The sequence below is a fragment of the Panulirus ornatus genome, chromosome 15 (genome assembly GCF_036320965.1).
Source record: "Panulirus ornatus isolate Po-2019 chromosome 15, ASM3632096v1, whole genome shotgun sequence".
Taxonomy (NCBI): domain Eukaryota; kingdom Metazoa; phylum Arthropoda; class Malacostraca; order Decapoda; family Palinuridae; genus Panulirus; species Panulirus ornatus.
The window spans coordinates 47,062,727-47,081,751 of record NC_092238.1 but is presented as its reverse complement, the minus strand read 5'-3'; positions in this window follow the sequence as shown (position 1 = coordinate 47,081,751).

The following is a 19,025-nucleotide window of genomic DNA, read 5'->3' as shown; positions in this document are numbered from 1 at the left end:
AAAGAAAATAAAATAAACAGAAAAATTAAAAAGAAATATATGTATATATATATATATATATATATATATATATATATATATATATATATATATATATATATATATATGGCACAAATGGGGAGGTGATAACAAGTAGTGGTGATGTGAGAAGGAGATGGAGTGAGTATTTTGAAGGCTTATTGAATGTGTTTGATGATAGAGTGGCAGATATAGGGTGTTTTGGTCGAGGTGGTGTGCAAAGTGAGAGGGTTAGGGAAAATGATTTGGTAAACAGAGAAGAGGTAGTAAAAGCTTTGCGGAAGATGAAAGCCGGCAAGGCAGCAGGTTTGGATGGTATTGCAGTGGAATTCATTAAAAAAGGGGGTGACTATATTATTGACTGGTTGGTAAGGTTATTTAATGTATATACGACTCATGGTGAGGTGCCTGAGGATTGGCGGAATGCGTGCATAGTGCCATTGTACAAATGCAAAGGGGATAAGAGTGAGTGCTCAAATTACAGAGGTATAAGTTTGTTGAGTATTCCTGGTAAATTATATGGGAGGGTATTGATTGAGAGGGTGAAGGCATGTACAGAGCATCAGATTGGGAAAGAGCAGTGTGGTTTCAGAAGTGGTAGAGGATGTGTGGATCAGGTGTTTGCTTTGAAGAATGTATGTGAGAAATACTTAGAAAAGCAAATGGATTTGTATGTAGCATTTATGGATCTGGAGAAGGCATATGATAGAGATGATAGAGATGCTCTGTGGAAGGTACTAAGAATATATGGTGTGGGAGGGAAGTTGTTAAAAGCAGTGAAAAGTTTTTATCGAGGATGTAAGGCATGTGTACGTGTAGGAAGAGAGGAAAGTGATTGGTTCTCAGTGAATGTAGGTTTGCGGCAGGGGTGTGTGATGTCTCAATGGTTGTTTAATTTGTTTATGGATGGGGTTGTTAGGGAGGTAAATGCAAGAGTTTTGGAAAGAGGGGCAAGTATGAAGTCTGCTGGGGAGGAGAGAGCTTGGGAAGTGAGTCAGTTGTTGTTCGCTGATGATACAACGCTGGTGGCTGATTCATGTGAGAAACTGCAGAAGCTGGTGACTGAATTTGGTAAAGTGTGTGAAAGAAGAAAGTTAAGAGTAAATGTGAATAAGAGCAAGGTTATTAGGTACAGTAGGGTTGAGGGTCAAGTCAATTGGGAGGTAAGTTTGAATGGAGCAAAACTGGAGGAAGTAAAGTGTTTTAGATATCTGGGAGTGGATCTGGCAGCGGATGGAACCATGGAAGCGGAAGTGGATCATAGGGTGGGGGAGGGGTCTAAAATCCTGGGAGCCTTGAAGAATGTTTGGAAGTCGAGAACATTATCTCGGAAAGCAAAAATGGGTATGTTTGAAGGAATAGTGGTTCCAACAATGTTGTATGGTTGCGAGGCGTGGGCTATGGATAGAGTTGTGCGCAGGAGGATGGATGTGCTGGAAATGAGATGTTTGAGGACAATGTGTGGTGTGATGTGGTTTGATCGAGTAAGTAACGTAAGGGTAAGAGAGATGTGTGGAAATAAAAAGAGCGTGGTTGAGAGAGCAGAAGAGGGTGTTTTGAAATGATTTGGGCACATGGAGAGAATGAGTGAGGAAAGATTGACCAAGAGGATATACGTGTCAGAGGTGGAGGGAACGAGAAGTGGGAGATCAAATTGGAGGTGGAAAGATGGAGTGAAAAAGATTTTTGTGATCGGGTCCTGAACATGCAGGAGGGTGAAAGGAGGGCTAGGAATAGAGTGAATTGGATCGATGTGGTATACTGGGGTTGACGTGCTGTCAGTGGATTGAACCAGGGCATGTGAAGCGTCTGGGGTAAACCATGGAAAGCTGTGTAGGTATGTATATTTGCGTGTGTGGACGTATGTATATAGATGTGTATGGGGGTGGGTTGGGCCATTTCTTTCGTCTGTTTCCTTGCGCTACCTCGCAACCGCGGGAGACAGCGACAAAGCAAAAAAGAAAAAAAAAAATGTATATATATATATATATATATATATATATATATATATATATATATAGACGTATGAAACTTTTTTCTAAAGAATGCCTCAAGGTGCCGATGGTGTTCGTGTTTTGTAAATCAACTTCGGACATAATTTCCGGGAAAGAAATATTTTATTTGATGCTGACCTCGATAAGCCTTACCACACGCTCATGCAATATATATTGCTTCTCGAAACGTATCTGCTAAAAAAATTTCTCCCATTGAGTTGTTATTTGAGACTAAGGAACTAGAAAATCTAGAATATGTGCTTTAGAGAACCTTCTTTTTACTATATTTTCTCCTTTAATGTCTTCTTATTTTATCTAATGTCGTATAGAATGCTTTGAATATTGCTCGGTAATCCTATTGCACTTTTCAGCCATCAACCCCAAGTCTCTTTTTATGAAAAATTTATTTCAAGTAATTAGAAAATGATTGATATCCCTGAACAGACGTTTGTGTTATTTCGTTTTAATGAGAATTCAAAGAAAACAGGCGAGGACATGAACACACATAAAACACAAGTATCACCAGTCTCAGTGGAGTAGACCGGTCATTAGACGTGGCTCTAGCAAAACTGTTCATAATGAGAGGAATGCCGCGTCACACAGCAATCCCTCGGTCAGTCATACATCGCAGGTGTTCATTAATGATAATTGCCACCTCACGAAATCAAGTGAAAATTACATTTTGGTCTTACTGGAGAATTATCTGGTCTTTTTGCCTCCCACCCTCACCACCCAGGGTTGGGAGAAGATCAGGAACAAAGCACTGAAAATAGATTACTTCTGGATGACTAGAATAGAGGCGGCAAGACATAATCCGCAGAAACGAATATATCAGCTACTAAAGAACTATCATACATTCATTATCCATCTAGCCGAAGGTATGTGGCAAAGATGAGATTGTTCTGGTCGTATTTTTCTATATAGTGAAATCCTAAGACATTGTAGTATAATCATTCTTTGTTTTATCTTTCTGTTCAAAGGAATTAAATTTAATATTCAGATATCATGTGCAGATTTACATAATGTAGAGTGCAAAGTGAAGGCTGTACGTTTGTATGCTTTGATGATGGTCACTTGCAACTCTCTGGCACATGATAGAAACCATACGACGGATGTGCAGAGAATACGTTCAGGTGGATTGATTACTGTATGCGCATGAACAAAATGCATCCGGAGGGACAATGCTAAGCATTGTACCAACGTAATTTGTTGAAGCAATTATTCTTTGTATATTTGTGAAGTATGTTAAATTGAAATACAGACCATTCTACTGTAAGAGTAATATACTGACGACATACTCATCTTCAGGTTAGATATACTGTTATCTGTCCTCTGATTGTAGGTCTCAGGACGCTGTCAAATGAAAATACTAAACATATGGTCTCAAACGCAAGGGGGATGAAGTCGAGTGGTCAAACGACAGAGATATAAGTTTGTCGAGTATACCTTGTAAGTTTTATGAGAGGGTATTGATTGAGAGAGTGAAAGTATGTACAGAGCATCAGTTTCAGGAGGAACAGAGCGGTTTCAGAAGTGACAGAGGATGTGTGGATTAGGTGTTTGCTTTAAGGAATGTGTGTGCAAAATAGGAGCGAAACAGATGGATTTGTATGTGGCATCTATAGATATGGAAAAAGCATATGGCAAGGTTAATAGAGATGCCTTGTAGAAAATTTTTAAAACATACGATGCAAGAGAAAAGCTGCTAGAAGCAATGAAGAGTTTTTACCAATAGTGAAAGGTATGTGCACGACTAGGATGAGAGGAGAGTGAGTGGTTTCAAGTGAAGATTGGTGCTACGGAAGGAGTGTGGGCGAGTACGCACTCTGTAGGGGACGAGAGGGCCTGGAAAGTGAGTCAGTTGTTGTTTGCTAATGATACAGCGCTGGTGGCAGACTCGAGTGTGAAACTGCAGAAGTTGATGATCGAGTTCAGAAGTGTGAGTGAGAGGAGGGAGTTGAGATTAAATGTCAATAAAAGTAAGGTTGTTAGGTTTAACAGAAATGATTGACATATTAGTTAGGATGTGAGTTTGACTGGAGAAAATTTAGAGGAAGTGAAGTATTTAAATGCCTAGGAGTGGATATGGCAGCGACTGGAAACCAAAGGGTCATAGAGTCATAGGGCGTGTGAGGGAATGAAGGCTCTAGGATCTCTGAAGAATACGTGAAAAGAGAGATCGTTATCTGAGAGGGCAAAAAAGGGTATGCTTGAAGGTATAGTAATCCCAACAATATCATATGGATGCAAGGCATTGGCTGTAGATAAGACTCTGCGGAGAAAGATGGGTATTTTTGAAATGAAATGTATGGGAATAATACGAAGGTGTGCTGAAATGGTTTGCTCACATGAAGAGAATGAGTGAGGAAAAGTTTAAGAAATGTATATGCTTCACAAGGGGAGGGAACAAGAAGAAAGGAGAGGACCAAACTGGAGATGGCAGGATGGTGTGGAAAAGGTTTAGAGTGATCGAGGTCTGAGCATGCAGGAGAGTAAAAGTTGTGCACGGGACAGGGTGAATTATAACGAATTGGTATAAAAGGGTCGAAGTGCTTTCAAGGCACATGAGGCGTCTGGGGTAAACCATGAAAAGGTCTTTGGATCCTGTTTGTGGATAACGAGCTGTGGTTTAGGTGCATTGCACATGACAGCTAGAGAATTTATGTGAGCTGATGCGACCTTTCTTCGTCTGTTCCTGGTTCTAACGCGAGAAGCTGCTATCAAGTACGAAATAAAGATGAACTCAAACGCAGTAGGACCATTCATGTGTGTAGAGTACCCTCACAAGAAAACGTCTGAACCCTAGATATGTACAGTTGTAAATCAAGACCGAGAGTCAATCTCCAAGGTACACATATATATTACTGAATATTGCTGGCAGTTAATATAATATGAATAAGGAGATTAAGATAATTATCTATCTCGGATGCATAAATCATAGAAAAAGTCTCCATCTAGGCCAGAATTCGCATGAGCCACGAAGAGAGCCAAATAGACATAGAATCAAGAGTAAAAGAATATGAGAAGCCGAAAAACGTGTGTTAAGAAGTGGTAGCCAATTATGAAAATAATCTGAATTTAATATGAGAATACAACATGGCCAAATTGTTACTGTGGTTGTTTAATATCATTTCATATGAAGCAATGAATGATATGGGAGTGAATTTGATGGACTTTAGAGCAAGGCTGGTCTGGGATGCTAGCTAAACCGGTGACAGAGCTAGGCAAAATTGCGGTGATATACACAGAAGTGCAATGTTGAAGATAACTGTAATCAAGGGCAGGGTGTACGCGCTTGAGAAGACTAGCAATCTGAATGGTGAAAATTCGGAGCTCGTAGGGGAGTTTAAACTCTGAAGACGAACATCCTACGAGGATAACAGTAAGAGATCAGAGACTAGGTCATGTGTAATTCAAGGAAGAATAAGAGAGAATTGCCGTGAAGTCAACTGAATAGAAGAGGAGGGGAGTGCGGATAGCAAACCTTGCGTTTTATTCTCTTGTAAAAAAAATAGGGAAATGTGAAATGTGAAAGATGAAAAGGTATGAGCGTCTTACTAAGAGAGATGTAAAAGCTAGACTTTAGAGAAATATAAATGAATGAATAGAAAATTTGAGCATAGTAACAGATATGATATGAATGCTTTATAGCACCCACCACAAAGCTCCTTAAGTAATAAGTGTATCTAGGAACGAAATACTATAATGACAGATGAAGATGCTATTGATAGCGTCCGAAGGGGAAAGGACAGTAACTCCGTTGGGAAATTGCAGTGAGAGGGAAGGAGGCTGGATATAGAATCCTGAGGCTACAGTACTTTCATCCCTACGCCTCTGTATAGCTACGTATGATTGGCTTTAGTAGTTACAGGACCGCCAGTATCAGAACGGTGGAATCGAATGATCTTAGCACTGTGAGAAAGAATTAGAAACATAATCATATATATTCCATGAGAAGATGACCATAAAGAACAAAGACGTACTAGGTGAGGATGTTTTGAAAAGAGCACTTGGATAAATGTCTGTCTAGTTGATGTGATGATGCAAAACATACGGGCAATGAGAAATATGCTAGAGAATTAGATATGAATATATCCTAAGGTACGGATGAGAGATTGGGACAACACAGGAGATGGAGAGACTCATCGACTGTGTTAATGAATGACACCAGGTCTAATTCCGATGATGACCTAGGAACAATCACAGATCACGTCTGGTGGAGTCGAGTCGTAGGTGGAAAAGGAGAAACAAGTCTTATCTGTCGACATCGATCATTGGCTTCAATGAATAAAAACCAGTAACTGTGGCTGGTGGTGTGAGACACTTTCTTTACTCATTTACACAGCACATAAACTAAGACCGCAATAATGGATCATGTAATAGACAAAGTACGCAGACGACTGAATCACAAATGTACGTAATGAGAAACATGAATATCTGGAAAAAATAACGCAGTACGTTTGTTGTTAGAGTACATCTGATGTTCGTCGAAAGAACATGATTCCACTAACATGCTTTATTGCAGAAAAGGAAACACTAACATGGATATTTACACGGTCAAATATTGACTATGTTTTTCAAGTGACTCAGGATTATCTTATCAGGGCGATGGTGTTTCGGAATGAAAAAAATATATATAAATGTGTATTTATATATATATATATATATATATATATATATATATATATATATATATATATATATATATATATATATATATATATATATATATATATATATATATATATATATATAGCTATATATATATATATATATATATATATATATATATATATATATATATATATATATATATATATATATATATATATATATATATATATATATATATATATATATATATATATATATATATATATATATAAATATATATATATATATATTTATATATATATATATATATATATATATATATATATATATATATATATATATATATATTTTTTTTTTTTTTTTTTTTTTTTTTTGCCGCTGTCTTCCACGTTTGCGAGGTAGCGCAAGGAAACAGACGAAAGAAATGGCCCAACCCACCCCCATACACATGTATATACATACGTCCACACACGCAAATATACATACCTACAGAGCTTTCCATGGTTTACCCAGACGCTTCACATGCCTTGATTCAATCCACTGACAGCACGTCAACCCCGGTATACCACATCGCTCCAATTCACTCTATTTCTCGCCCTCCTTTCACCCTCCTGCATGTTCAGGCCCCGATCACATAAAATCTTTTTCACTCCATCTTTCCACCTCCAATTTGGTCTCCCTCTTCTCCTCGTTCCCTCCACCTCCGACACATATATCCTCTTGGTCAACCTTTCCTCACTCATTCTCTCCATGTGCCCAAACCATTTCAAAACACCCTCTTCTGCTCTCTCAACCACGCTCTTTTTATTTCCACACATCTCTCTTACCCTTACGTTACTTACTCGATCAAACCACCTCACACCACATTTTGTCCTCAAACATCTCATTTCCAGCACATCCATCCTCCTGCGCACCACTCTATCCATAGCCAACGCCTCGCAACCATACAACATTGATGGAACCACTATTCCTTCAAACATACAAATTTTTGCTTTCCGAGATAATGTTCTCGACTTCCACACATTCTTCAAGGCCCCCAGAATTCTCGCCCCCTCCCCCACCCTGTGATCCACTTCCGCTTCCATAGTTCCATCCGCTGCCAGATCCACTCCCAGATATCTAAAACACTTTACTTCCTCCAGTTTTTCTCCATTCAAACTCACCTCCCAATTGACTTGACCCTCAACCCTACTGTACCTAATAACCTTGCTCGTATTCACATTTACTCTTAACTTTCTTCTTTCACACACTTTACCAAACTAAGTCACCAGCTTCTGCAGTTTCTCACATGAATCAGCCACCAGCGCTGTATCATCAGCGAACAACAACTGACTCACTTCCCAAGCTCTCTCATCCCCAACAGACTTCATACTTGCCCCTCTTTCCAAAACTCTTGCATTCACCTCCCTAACAACCCCATCCATAAACAAATTAAACAACCATGGAGACATCACACACCCCTGCCACAAACCTACATTCACTGAGAACCAATCACTTTCCTCTCTTCCTACACGTACACATGCCTTACATCCTCGATAAAAACTTTTCACTGCTTCTAACAACTTGCCTCCCACACCATATATTCTTAATACCTTCCACAGAGCATCTCTATCAACTCTATCATATGCCTTCTCCAGATCCATAAATGCTACATACAAATCCATTTGCTTTTCTAAGTATTTCTCACATACATTCTTCAAAGCAAACACATGATCCACACATCCTCTACCACTTCTGAAACCACACTGCTCTTCCCCAATCTGATGCTCTGTACATGCCTTCACCCTCTCACTCAATACCCTCCCATTTAATTTACCAGGAATACTCAACAAACTTATACTTCTGTAATTTGAGCACTCACTCTTATCCCCTTTGCCTTTGTACAATGGCACTATGCACGCAGTCCGCCAATCCTCAGGCACCTCACCATGAGTCATACATACATTAAATAACCTTACCAACCACTCAACAATACAGTCACCCCCTTTTTTAATATATATATATATATATATATATATATATATATATATATATATATATATATATATATATATATATATATATATATATATATATATATATATAAATATATATATATATATATATATATATATATATATATATATATATATATATATGTATATATACCAGGAGAGAATGAGTACAGAATGGAAAAAGGTGAGAACAAAGGAGGTAAGGGGAGAGGGGGAGGAATGGGATGTATTTAGGTAAGCAGTGATGGCTTGCGAAAAAGATGCTTGTGGCATCAGAAGCGTGAGAGGTGGGTTGATTAGAAAAGGTAGTGAGTGGTGGGATGAAGAAGTAAGATTATTAGTGAAAGAGAAGAGATAGGCATTTCAACGATTTTTGCAGGGAAAAATGCAAATGAGTGGGAGAGGTATAAAAGAAAGAGGCAGGAGGTCAAGAGAAAGGTGCAAGAGGTGAAAAAGAGGGCAAATGAGAGTTGGGGTGAGAGAGTATCATTAAATTTCAGGGAGAATAAAACGATGTTTTGGAAGGAGGTAAATAAAGTGTGTAAGACAAGGGAGCAAATGGGAACTTCAGTGAAGGGGGCTAATGGGGAGGTGATAACAAGTAGTGGTGATGTGAGAGGGAGATGGAGTGAGTATTTTGAAGGTATGTTGAATGTGTTTGATGATAGAGTGGCAGATATATGGTGTTTTGGTCGAGGTGGTGTGCAAAGTGAGAGGGTTAGGGAAAATGATTTGGTAAACTGAGAAGAGGTAGTAAAAGCTTTGCGGAAGATGAAAGCCGGCAAGGCAGCAGGTTTTGATGGTATTGCAGTGGAATTTATTAAAAAAGTGGGTGACTGCATTGTTGACTGGTTGGTAAGGTTATTCAATGTATGTATGATTCATGGTGAGGTGAATGAGGATTGGCGGGATGCTTGCATAGTGCCATTGTACAAAGGCAAAGGGGATAAGAGTGAGTGCTCAAATTACAGAGGTATAAGTTTGTTGAGTATTCCTGGTAAATTATATGGGAGGGTATTGATTGAGAGGGTGAAAGCATGTACAGAGCATCAGATTGGGGAAGAGCAGTGTGGTTTCAGAAGTGGTAGAGGATGTGTGGATCAGGTGTTTGCTTTGAAGAATGTATGTGAGAAATACTTAGAAAAGCAAATGGATTAGTATGTAGCATTTATGGATCTGGAGAAGGCATATGATAGAGTTCATAGAGATGCTCTGTGGAGGTTATTAAGAATATATTGGTGTGGGAGGCAAGTTGTTAGAAGCAGTGAAAAGTTTTTTATCGAGGATATAAGGCATGTGTACGTGTAGAAAGAGAGGAAAGTTATTGGTTCTCAGTGAATGTAGGTTTGCGGGAGAGGTGTGTGATGTCTCCATGGTTGTTTAATTTGTTTATGGATGGGGTTGTTAGGGTGGTGAATGCAAGAGTTTTGGAAAGGGGGGCAAGTATGAAGTCTGTTGTGGATAAGAGAGCTTGGGAAGTGCGTCAGTTGTTGTTCGCTGATGATACAGCGCTGGTGGCTGATTCATGTAAGAAACTGCAGAAGCTGGTGACTGACTTTGGTAAAGTGTTTGAAAGAAGAAAGTTAAGAGGAAATGTGAATAAGAGCAAGGTTATTAGGTACAGTCGGGTTGAGGATCAAGTCAATTGGGAGGTACGTGTGAATGGAGAAAAACTGGAGGAAGTAAAGTGTTTTAGATATCTGGGAGTGTATCTGGCAGCGGATGGAACCATGGAAGCGGAAGTGAATCATAGGGTGGGGGAGTGGGCGAAAATTCTGGGAGCCTTGAAGAATGTGTGGAAGTCGAGAACATTATCTCGGAAAGCAAAAATGGGTATGTTTGAAGGAATAGTGGTTCCAACAATGTTGTATGGTTGCGAGGCGTGGGCTATGGATAGAGTTGTGCGCAGGAGGATGGATGTGCTGGAAATGAGATGTTTGAGGACAATGTGTGGTGTGAGGTGGTTTGATCGAGTAAGTAACGTAAGGGTTAGAGAGATGTGTGGAAATAAAAAGAGCGTGGTTGAGAGAGTAGAAGAGGGTGCTTTGATATGGTTTGGGCACATGGAGAGAATGAGTGAGAAAAGATTGACCAAGAGGATATATGTGTCGGAGGTGGAGGGAACGAGAAGTGGGAGACCAAATTGGAGGTGGAAAGATGGAGTGAAAAAGATTTTGTGTGATCGGGGCCTGAACATGCAGTAGGGTGAAAGGAGGGCAAGGAATAGAGTGAATTGGATCGATGTGGTATACCGGGGTTGACGTGCTGTCAGTGGATTGAATCAGGGCATGTGAAGCGTCTGGGGTAAACCATGGAAAGCTGTGTAGGTATGTATATTTGCGTGTGTGGACGTATGTATATACATGTGTATGGGGGTAGGTTGGGCCATTTCTTTCGTCTGTTTCCTTGTGCTACCTCGTAAACGCGGGAGACAGCGACAAAGCAAAAATAAGAAAAAAAAAAAAAAAAATATATATATATATATATATATATATATATATATATATATATATATATATATATATATATATATATATATATATATATATATATATATATATATATTTATCATCCCTAGGGATAGGGGAGAAAGAATACTTCCCACGTATTCCCTGCGTGTCGTAGAAGGCGACTAAAAGGTCAGGGAGCGGGTGGCTGAAAATCCTCCCCTTTCTTGTTTTTTTTAACTTTCCAAAAGAAGGAACAGAGAAGGGGGTAAGGTGAGGATATTCCTTCTCAGGCCCAGTTCTCTGTTCTTAACGCTACCTCGCTGACGCGGGAAATGGTAAATAGTGTGAAAAAAAAAAAAAAAAAAAAAAAATATATATATATATATATATATATATATATATATATATATATATATATATATATATATATATATTTTTATATATATATATATTTATTTATTTTTTATCTATTTTGCTTTGTCGCTGTCTCCCGCGTTAGCGAGGTAACGCAAGGAAACAGACGAAAGAATGGCCCAACCCGCCTACATACACATGTATATACATATACGTCCACACACACAAATATACATACCTATACATCTCAATGTACACATATATATACAACCACAGACATATATATATGTATACACATGTACATAATTAATACTGTCTGCCTTTATTTGTTCCCATCGCCACCCCGCCACACATGGAATAACAACCCCCTCCCCCTCATGTGTACGAGGTAGCGCTAGGAAAAGACATCAAAGGCCACTTTCGTTCACACTCAGTCTATATCTGTCATGTAACCGAAACCACAGCTTCCTTTCAACATCCAGGCCCCACACAGCTTTCCATGGTTTACCCTAGACGCTTAACAGGCTGTGGTTCAATCCATTGACAGCACGTCGACCCCGGTATACCACATCGTTCCAATTCACTCTATTCCTTGCAAACATTTCATCCTCCTGCATATTTAGGCCCCGATCATTCAAAATCTTTTTCACTCCATCTTTCCACCTAAAATTTGGTCATCCATTTCTCCTCGTTCCCTCCACCTCTGACACACTTCTTTGTCAATCTTTCCTCACTCATTTTCTCCATGTGACCAAACCATTTCAAAGCACCCTCTTCTGCTCTCTCAACCACACTCTTTTTATTTCCACACATCTCTCTTACCCTTGCATTACTTACTCGATCAAACCACCTCACACCACATATTGTCCTCAAACATCTCATTGCCAGCACATCCATCCTCCTGCGCACAACTCTATCCATAGCTCACGCCTCGCAACCATACAACATTGTTGGAACCACTATTCCTTCAGACATACCCATTTTCACTCAGTCTCTCCTGGTACTTCCTCACACAAGTCTCCTTCCCAAGCTCACTTACTCTCACCACCCTCTTCACCCCAACATTCACTCTTCTTTTCTGAAAACCCATACAAATCTTCACCTTAGCCTCCACAAGATAATGATCAGACATCCCTCCAGTTGCACCTCTCAGCATATTAACATCCAAAAGTGTCTCTTTCGCGCGCCTGTCATTAACACGTAATCCAATAACGCTCTCTGGCCATCTCTCCTACTTACATACGTATACTTATGTATATCTTGCTTTTTAAACCAGGTATTCCCAATCACCAGTCCTTTTTCAGCACATAAATCTACAAGCTCTTCACCATTTCCATTTACAACACCCTATGTATACCAATTATTCCCTCAACTGCCACATTACTCACCTTTGCATTCAAATCACCCATCACTATAACCCGGTCTCGTGCATCAAAACCACTAACACACTCATTCAGCTGCTCCCAAAACACTATATATATATATATATATATATATATATATATATATATATATATATATATATATATATATATATATATATATATATATATATATATATATATATATATATATATATATATATATATAATATATATATATATATATATATATATATATATATAATATATATATATATATATATATATATATATATATATATATATATATATATATATATATATATATATATATATATATATATATATATATATATATATATATATATATATATATATATATATATATATATATATATATATATATATATATATATATATATATATATATATAATATATATATATATATATATATATATATATATATATATATATATATATATATATATATATATATATATATATATATATATATATATATATATATATATATATTTATATATATATATATATATATATATGTATATATATATATATATATATATATATATATATATATATATATATATATATATATATATATATATATATATATATATATATACATATATATATATATATATATATATATATATATATATATATATATATATATATATATATATATATATATATATATATATATATATATATATATATATATATATATATACATAGCTATATATATATATATAAATATATATATATATATATATATATATATATATATATATATATATATATATATATAAATATATATATATATATATATATATATATATATATACATATATATATATATATATATATATATATATATATATATATATATATATATATATATATATATATATATATATATATATATATATATATATATATATATGTATATATATATATATATATATACATATATATATATATATATGTTGATATATATATATTTCCACACATCTCTCTTACCCTTACGTTACTTACTCGATCAAACTGTGGAAGGTATTAAGAATATATGGTGTGGGAGGCAAGTTGTTAGAAGCAGTGAAAAGTTTTTATCGAGGATGTAAGGCATGTGTACGTGTAGGAAGAGAGGAAAGTGATTGGTTCTCAGTGAATGTAGGTTTGCGGCAGGGGTGTGTGATGTCTCCATGGTTGTTTAATTTGTTTATGGATGGGGTTGTTAGGGAGGTAAATGCAAGAGTCCTGGAAAGAGGGGCAAGTATGAAGTCTGTTGGGGATGAGAGAGCTTGGGAAGTGAGTCAGTTGTTGTTCGCTGATGATACAGCGCTGGTGGCTGATTCATGTGAGAAACTGCAGAAGCTGGTGACTGAGTTTGGTAAAGTGTGTGGAAGAAGAAAGTTAAGAGTAAATGTGAATAAGAGCAAGGTTATTAGGTACAGTAGGGTTGAGGGTCAAGTCAATTGGGAGGTGAGTTTGAATGGAGAAAAACTGGAGGAAGTGAAGTGTTTTAGATATCTGGGAGTGGATCTGTCAGCGGATGGAACCATGGAAGCGGAAGTGGATCATAGGGTGGGGGAGGGGGCGAAAATTTTGGGAGCCTTGAAAAATGTGTGGAAGTCGAGAACATTATCTCGGAAAGCAAAAATGGGTATGTTTGAAGGAATAGTGGTTCCAACAATGCTGTATGGTTGCGAGGCGTGGGCTATGGATAGAGTTGTGCGCAGGAGGATGGATGTGCTGGAAATGAGATGTTTGAGGACAATGTGTGGTGTGAGGTGGTTTGATCGAGTAAGTAACGTAAGGGTAAGAGAGATGTGTGGAAATAAAAAGAGCGTGGTTGAGAGAGCAGAAGAGGGTGTTTTGAAATGGTTTGGGCACATGGAGAGAATGAGTGAGGAAAGATTGACCAAGAGGATATATGTGTCGGAGGTGGAGGGAACGAGGAGAAGAGGGAGACCAAATTGGAGGTGGAAAGTTGGAGTGAAAAAGATTTTGTGTGATCGGGGCCTGAACATGCAGGAGGGTGAAAGGAGGGCAAGGAATAGAGTGAATTGGAGCGATGTGGTATACAGGGGTTGACGTGCTGTCAGTGGATTGAATCAAGGCATGTGAAGCGTCTGGGGTAAACCATGGAAAGCTGTGTAGGTATGTATATTTGCGTGTGTGGATGTGTGTATGTACATGTGTATGGGGGGGGGGGGGTTGGGCCATTTCTTTCGTCTGTTTCCTTGCGCTACCTCGCAAACGCGGGAGACAGCGACAAAGTATAAAAAAAAAAAAAAAAAAAAAAAAAAAAAACATATAGAAGAACAGAGGACTGGGCCTTAGAGGGAATATCCTCACCTGGCCCCCTTCTCTGTTCCTTCTTTTGGAAAATAAAAAAAAAACGAGAGGTGAGGATTCCCAGCCACCCGCTCCCTCCCCTTTTAGTCGCCTTCTACGACACGCAGGGAATACGTAGGAAGTATTCTTCTTCCCCTATCCCCACGGATAATATATATATATATATATATATATATATATATATATATATATATATATATATATATATATATATATATATATATATATATATATTTATAGCAGGTCTTGTGGATCAGGTGTTTCCTTTAAATAATATATGTGAAAAATACTTAGAAAATCAAATCGATTTGTATATAGTATTTATGGATCTGAAGAAGGCATATGATAGAGTTGATATAGATGTTCTGTGGAAGGTATTAAGAATATATGGTGTGGGAGGCAAGTTGTTAGAAGCAATGAAAAGTTTTTATCGAGGATGTAAGGCATGTGTATGTGTAAGAAGAGAGGAAAGTGATTGGCTCTCAGTGAATGTTGGTTTGCGGCAGGGGTGCGTGATGTCTCCATGGTTGTTTAATTTGTTTATGGATGGGGCTGTTAGGGAGGTGAATGCAAGAGTTTTGGAAAGAGGTGCAAGTATGCAGTCTGTTGTGGATGAGAGAGCTTGGGAAGTGAGTCAGTTGTTATTCGCTAATGATACAGCGCTGGTGGCTGACTCGGGAGGGAAACTGCAGAAGCTGGTGACTGAGTTTCGTAAAGTGTGTGAAAGAAAAAAAGCTGAGAGTAAATGTAGATGAGAGCAAGGTTATTAGGCACAGTAGGGTTGAGGGACATGTCAATTGGGGAGTAAGCTTGAATGGAGAAAAACGTGAGGAAGTGAAGTGTTTTAGATATCTAAGAATGGATTTGGCAGGGGATGGAAACATGGAAGCGGAAGTGAATCATAGGGTGGGGGAGGGGGCGAAAGTTCTGGGAGCGTTGAAGAATATGTGGAAGTTGAGAACATCTTGGAAAGCAAAAATTAGTATGTCTGAAGGATCATTGGTTCCAACAATGATATATTGTTACGAGGAGTGGCCTACAGCTAGAGTTGTGCGGAGGAGGGTGGATGTGCTGGAAATGAATGTTTGAAGACAGTATGTGGTGTGAGGTGGCTTGATCGAGTAAGCAATGAAAGGGTAACAACAATGTGTGATAATAAAAAGAGTGCGGTTGAGACGGCAGAAGAGGGTGTTTTGAAATGGTTTGGTCAAGTGGAGAGGATGATTGAGGAAAGATTGACCAAGAGGATATATGTGTCATAAGTGGAGGGAACGAGGAGAAATGGAGGACTAAATTGGAGGTGGAAAGATGGAGTGAAAAAGATTTTTAGTGATCGGGGCCTGAACATGTCAGGAGGGTGAAAGGCGTGCAAGGAATATAGTGAATTGGAACCTATTGGTATACCGGGGTCGACGTGCTGTCGATGGATTGAACCATGGCATGTGAAGCGTGTGGGATAAACCATGGAAAGTTCTGTGGCGCCTGGATGTGGAAAGGGATCTGTTGTTTAGGTGCATTATACATGACAGGCTAGAGGCTGAGCGTGAACGAATGTTGCCTTTGTTGTCTTTTCCTAGCGCTACCTCACGCACATGCAGGGAGAGGCGGGTTCTTATTTCATGTGTGGCGGGGTTCCGACGGGAATGAATAAGGGCAGACAGTATGAATTATGTGCATGTGTATATATGTATATGTCTGTGTATGTATATATATGTATACGTATATGTGGGTGTGTGGACGTGTATGTATATGCATGTGTAAGTGGGTGGGTTGGCCAATTCTTTCTTCTGTTTTCTTGCGCTACCTCGCTAACGCGGGACACAGCAACAAAGTCTAATAATAATAATAATAATGATAATAATAATTATACATATATATATATATATATATATATATATATATATATATATATATATATATATATATATATATATATATATTTTCTTTTTTCTTATTTTATATTTATTTGCTTTGTCGCTGTCTCCCGCATAGCGAGGTAGCGCAAGGAAACAGACGAAAGAAAAGCCGAAAACACCCACATACACTTGTATATACATATATGTTTATATATATATATATATATATATATATATATATATATATATATATATATATATATATATATATATATTTATTTATATATATATATATATATATATATATATATATATATATATTTTTTTTTTTTTTATTTTGCTTTCTCGCTGTCTCCTGCGTTAGCTAGGTAGCGCAAGGGAACAGACGAAAGAATGGCCCAACCCGCCCATATACACATGTATATATATACACATCCACACACGCAAATATACATACCTATACATTTCAATGTACACATATATATACACACACAGACATATACATATATACACATGTACACAATTCATACTGTCTGCCTTTATTTGTTCCCATCGCCACCTCCCCACACATGGAATAACAACCCCCTCCCCCCTCATGTGTGCGAGGTAGCGCTAGGAAAAGACAACAAAGGCCCCATTCGTTCACACTCAGTCTCTAGCTGTCATGTAATAATGCACCGAAACCACAGCTCCCTTTCCATATCCAGGCCCCACACAACTTTCCATGGGTTATCCCCAGACGCTTCACATGCCCTGGTTCAATCCATTGACAGCACGTCGACCCCGGTATACCACATCGATCCAATTCACTCTATTCCTTGCCCGCCTTTCACCCTCCTGCATGTTCAGGCCCCGATCACACAAAATCTTTTTCACTCCATCTTTCCACCTCCAATTTGGTCTCCCACTTCTCCTCGTTCCCTCCACCTCCGACACATATATCCTCTTGGTCAATCTTTCCTCACTCATTCTCTCCATGTGCCCAAACCATTTCAAAACACCCTCTTCTGATCTCTCAACCACGCTCTTTTTATTTCCACACACCTCTCTTACCCTTACGTTACTTATTCGATCAAACCACCTCACACCACACATTGTCCTCAAACATCTCATTTCCAGCACATCCATCCTCCTGCGCACAACTCTATCCATAGCCCACGCCTCGCAACCATACAACATTGTTGGAACCACTATTCCTTCAAACATACCTATTTTTGCTTTCCGAGATAATGTTCTCGACTTCCACACATTCTTCAAGGCTCCCAGGATTTTCGCCCCCTCCACCACCCTATGATTCACTTCCGCTTCCATTGTTGCATCCGCTGCCATATCCACTTCAAGATATCTAAAACGCTTTACTTCCTCCAGTTTTTCTCCATTCAAACTTACCTCCCAATTGACTTGACCCTCAACCCTACTGTACCTAATTACCTTGCACTTATTCACATTTACTCTTAACTTTCTTCTTTCACACACTTTACCAAACTCAGTCACCAGCTTCTGCAGTTTCTCACATGAATCAGCCACCAGCGCTGTATCATCAGCAAACAACAACTGACTCACTTCCCAAGCTCTCTCATCCACAACAGAGTTCATACTTGCCCCTCTTTCCAAAACTCTTGCATTTACCTCCCTAACAACCCCATCCATAAACAAATTAAACAACCATGGAGACATCACACACCCCTGCCGCAAACCTACATTCACTGAGAACCAATCACTTTCCTCTCTTCCTACACGTACGCATGCCTTACATCCTCGATAAAAACTTTTCACTGCTTCTAACAACTTGCCTCCCACACCATATATTCTTAATACCTTCCACAGAGCATCTCTATCAACTCTATCATATGCCTTCTCCAGATCCTTAAATGCTACATACAAATCCATTTGCTTTTCTAGGTACTTCTCACATACATTCTTCAAAGCAGACACCTGATCCACACATCCTCTACCACTTCTGAAACCACACTGCTCTTCCCCAATCTGATGCTCTGTACATGC